This window comes from Gouania willdenowi, chromosome 15 (assembly GCF_900634775.1).
Source record: "Gouania willdenowi chromosome 15, fGouWil2.1, whole genome shotgun sequence".
Classification (NCBI taxonomy): domain Eukaryota; kingdom Metazoa; phylum Chordata; class Actinopteri; order Blenniiformes; family Gobiesocidae; genus Gouania; species Gouania willdenowi.
Genome location: NC_041058.1, coordinates 6,609,868 through 6,614,788, shown reverse-complemented (window position 1 = coordinate 6,614,788; position 4,921 = coordinate 6,609,868). Strand labels below are relative to the sequence as shown.

At 38.8% G+C, this 4,921-nt stretch overlaps 1 long non-coding RNA gene across 1 annotated transcript; it reads left to right on the top strand.

The window, feature by feature from the left end:
• Positions 1–2,770: 2,770 nt before the first annotated feature.
• On the top strand, positions 2,771–3,473 carry LOC114477168 (uncharacterized). Its single transcript, XR_003675675.1, has 2 exons — positions 2,771–2,955; positions 3,081–3,473. It is a non-coding gene; the product is annotated as an uncharacterized LOC114477168 (long non-coding RNA).
• The last annotated feature ends 1,448 nt before the right edge of the window (positions 3,474–4,921 follow it).

Here is a 4,921-nt window from a genome sequence, read left to right as displayed (position 1 = left end):
CAACCCCCTGATGAAACCAGGCAGAGAAAGTTTGATAAACTCAGAATCATAACCCCATGGAAGCTTGGATTGTGACATAAAGACTTCTGAAAAACGTACACGTGTTGCTGGACTTTGGGAGGAAAAAAAAACCCACGCATTTCCAGCAGATGAAACATTCACACAGGCAGACCCTGTTGGAGACTCTGTTCTGATAGTGCTCCACCTGACGACGTGTCCTCATGTAACGAGTGAAACCAAAGAACCGATGCACTTTAAATGACATCGATTCAGCCAACAACAGCGATACAGCAACTTGTTATACTGTATTACCTCACGGCAGAGTAATACTATAAAATAGACGATTCATTCACATTTTCCCCAGCTATGGGTTAAATAGCGTCTGGTGCTTCCCAGTCGGTCTAAGCTAAGACTCCACCCGCGTCTACTTGAGGCCAAAGGAGGGCGCTAGTTCTCCCCATCGACCTATGGTATTTCTGAGAGGAGTGGCGACCGCAGAAATGACTAGCTTTGTAAAACGACTACAATATGGAAAAAAAAAATCCACACTATCAACTTAAATTAGGCTTGTCAATTTTTCCCAAGGAGTCAAAAAGGAGAGTGAGGTAAACACTAAAACATTCACTGTTTGTTGTAAAGAGTGACATGTGGAGCTGGCGCTACTCAGGCAGAGGTGCTGCATTCATTGACTATTGAGTGCTAACTGATTTGCACTTTGGAAAAAGCTGTCAGAGGGTTTTATCTTCATTTCCAGGTGAACGCAGTTCATCAGCATTGCACACATCGTCTCTCGGCTCCAAAAGGCCAATGATATGGAAAGCTGAGTGATATCAAACACGAAGTTAGGCTCTACTAGTGCTTATAATCAACAGAGGTGAAAGTAATAGATCACAAGTATTTATGTTACTGTAATTGGGTTGCTTTTAAGGGTATATTTTTTAAATCAGAATTTTTACTGATTTCCGGAGTTTCTGAGAAATCTATGTTTATGTATGATTCTTTTGAAATGTGAAAAAATACCTGTAGTCTTTTACTGTGGTCTATTGCTGGTGGTCATTCATATACATTAATGTATATAAGTCCCTCCTTCCTCCTATTGACCCCTATACAAATGGAAATGGTAGCCGAGTGCGCCCAGCCAATAGGCTTCCACTTCCTGTTTTTGAGACCGTCAATCAAAGTGAATGCAGAACTGTGCACGGAAACAAGACCGCGCGCCACAACAGCAAACAGGTAAATATGATTTTGGCTCTTATCTGACCTATAGATCTATATCAATGTGACCCGATGCAACCTCGTCATGTTCCGTGATGAGCGTGCAGAAAAGTAGAGGCGTGGCTTCTGGAAGATTGGGAGAGGCAGTGGGAGGAAGTGGAGCTGTTTAGGGCGGGACATCGAGACGTCCTCTCAGAAACTCCGGATATCAGCTTTAAGTACGTTTTAAAAGAAGTAAAGTAACTAGTTACTTTTACTTTAATTACTATTTCGTTGAGCTACTTTTTACTTGTACTTGAGTACTTTATGTATGATTTACTTGTACTTTAGTACAATTTCAATCAAGTAACAGTGCTTCTAATTGAGTAGGATATATCAGTACTCTACCCCTCTGATAATAAGAGTGTACTCTTTACTAGTTCAAGAGTAGACTTTACCAGTGAAGCAAAAATTGTCACTAGACCAAAAACATTCACCATGAGCCTACTACTAGTAAACCTTATATGATAATAAGGTGGCAGGAAAAAGCCAATTAAGGCTTGCTATTGGCTTTTGGAAATATCACAACCAATCAGGAAGCTGGATTTGGTTATAATATTTAGTACTAGTAAAGTTCTGAGTTTTTACCATCAACATTTTCTACTAATAGACACTCGTGCACTAGTACGCCAAGAACCTTAGGGTTAGGGCACGTGGACAACTCAAGTTTCCAACTAAAATAAAATTTATTTTTCTTTTGGCTTTGTCAGTTAGTTTGTCTTTTTAATCAATAGTTTGTACAACTTTAAAGACAAACCAAAGTTAATAGCTTAAACATTTTTACAGCCTTTTATCATGACAAATTGATTACATACATTTTCCTAATTTTCAGTAAAGTTGTAACAGTTAACATAATTGTGACATTTTTAACTTTGGATTATCATATTTTATTTTCCACTTTTAATGTTCCAAACTAAATTAAATGTTGCATTAGTAAGCCCATTCAACAAAAAAAAAAAAAAAAAAAAAAAAAAAATCAAATGAATCCATCCTGGGATGCTACATTTCTCATCTGTCATTTAGTTAAATAACTTAAACAAACGTCCACATTTAGCAGTCGTATGAGACTATGACAATAATAAACACTTCACCAACCATTGGCATCTTTGAACTGAATCCATTGATGAAGTTGGAGCGTCTTTCCTCACAAATCTGTTTGTCTGAATGGCTGAGCATCTCACAGGTGTTCTAACTTAGTGATCAAGACTGATCAGGTGACCAGCAGCCTGTTTCCTCCTACAGGTGCACTCTGGGAAGTGGAGTTCTGATCCATTTTTGAGCTTGAGCGCTCAACAACTAGTAAAACAATTTTTGTTTACTTGTACACTCCTAATCTCACTAGTACTAATAGTAGACTGTATTTAGTCTACTAATATTAGGCTACTAGTAAAGCCAAAAGATTCACTAGTAGTACTAAAAACCTAATGCAAATGAAGTAGGAGGGATTTAAACCAAATCCAGCTCCTTGATTGGCTGGTATATTTTCAAAAGCCAATAGCAAGTATGAATTAGTGATGGGAAAACCGGTTCTTTCCTCTGATTCGATTCTTTAACTCTCGAACATTAAATTGAACGAGTCCCGAACGAATCATTTCGTTCATTTGTACAGCAGATGGCGCTGAAGCCTGCACAATGCAGAACTCATACCGCCGACGTGTTTTCTCCAACTATAAATACTGTAGACAAGATGGTTTGCTTCAGGTGACAAAGTATAACACACAAAATGCCATAAGCTATTCAAGCCATTTGAAAACCCAGGAAAGCTAACACACACCACAATAATGTAACTTGTGTCCTGTATCCTCTCTGTTATCATTGTTTAACAGCACGGCAGTCTGGGTAACTGTCACGTGACAGTGAAAACAGACCAATCAGAGAGAAGTAATGCTGCTGGCGCAGAGCTCAGCCTGAGCCAGAGCTGTGAACCGATGAACGATGAACGAGAAAGACCCGGTCAGCCCGCGAGTCATGTGACAAAGGAACCAGTTGGACGAACGAGAACGAAGTACTGAGCTGTGAACGATGAACGAGAAAGACCCGGTCAGCCCGCGAGTCAGACTCGTGACAAATGAACGAGTTGGATGAACGAGAACAAGTACTGCTCTGCTCCACAGCCTGAGCAGACAGAGACCCTTTCGGCTGAGCAGTCGATCACATGACAGCTGGGGAGAGGACAGCGAATGTAAAACTAATTTTGACAATTAATGATACAATTAAAACAAAAAATAATAGTTGATGAGTTGCCTATGTTTACATGGTGCATTTATTGTGTCCAAAAAGTGACATTATTATTATTACTATTATTGTTATTTTTATTGTGTTTGTTGTTATCATTGTTATGTTTGATTATTTTGTGGCAGAGTATAACACAATAAATATGCTGATATAATTTTCGAAAATATTTATTTTTAAAGAGACTTATATATAAAACACACTTTACATTATATACACAACACTACACACATCTAAGAGACAAAAATAAAGTTAAATAGAAAAAGTTAAAGAATAAAATTAAATAAAAACCAAACCAACAATATTGCACAATTAAAAGTGACACATGTGTATTATATACACAACATACACATCTAAGAGTAAGAGACATAAAGCCGTGACTATAACCGAGTGAACCCCCTGTTGCGCTGTGTGAAAGTGTGTACGACTAATTATGCTCTCAAGTGCTCTTAAACCAGTATGCAAATTTGGGCTATGTGAGCTGCTGATCAGAGGCTCTAAAGTTAACATTTAGTGAGAATTTGTGGTGCGTTTCCACCTCCTTTTCTCATCCGATGCAAACCCGTTATGTAGGCTATCAGACTGACAGCGATACTGCAGCAGCAGACGAGCAGAGCAATACACAGATTAATATAGCGCAGGTAGACTTATATAAAAAATAAAAAAATCTCATGAAATTGTGACTTTTTCTCCGGACATGTCACAGAACACAGACGTGTGCAGAAAGTTTTGAACATGAGCAAAAGCAGAGTGGGTAACCGGAGCTATTAAGTGCAGCCTAGATGTTTAACGTAATTAAAATTATATTATTCAAATAAAAAAGGTTAAAAGAACCGGAGACCGCTGATTAGTTATGATTTCATGAATGAATAACGTATTGTGGTATTTTACTATTGTGTGGCAAATAACACAAAGTTAACACGTTGATATAATTTTCGAAAGTATTTATTTACAAACACATTCATTATATAGGCTATACAATAACACAACAAGGACTGAAGACCACTATAATTATGATTTCGTGAATAAATAATCTATATCGGGTGTCACATGACAAATAAACTGTAGATATCAGACATCAATCATTTCCTTGTTCAGCTCTCAGTCAACAGCCCCCCAGCCCCGTAGCTGTCTGAGCCACAGCTGTCACGTGACGAATGAACGAAAGAGCAATCCGTCATGATCCGTATGAACGAATCGTGAACGAACCGAACGAACTGCAGTGCTTGCTGCTCACAGACAGCCTGTCTGTCACGTGACTAAAGAACTGGGACCTGAGAATGGATCCAGCTGAGTGAGTGGTGAACGAATCATTTCTGTTTCCTGTCTGCTGCTGACTGAGCTCATGCAGCTGCTGCCATGTGGCGAGAGAAGGTACTGCATGAAAATGAACGAATCGCTCCCTGAGAAGACTCGTTACTCCCGAGTCATATAA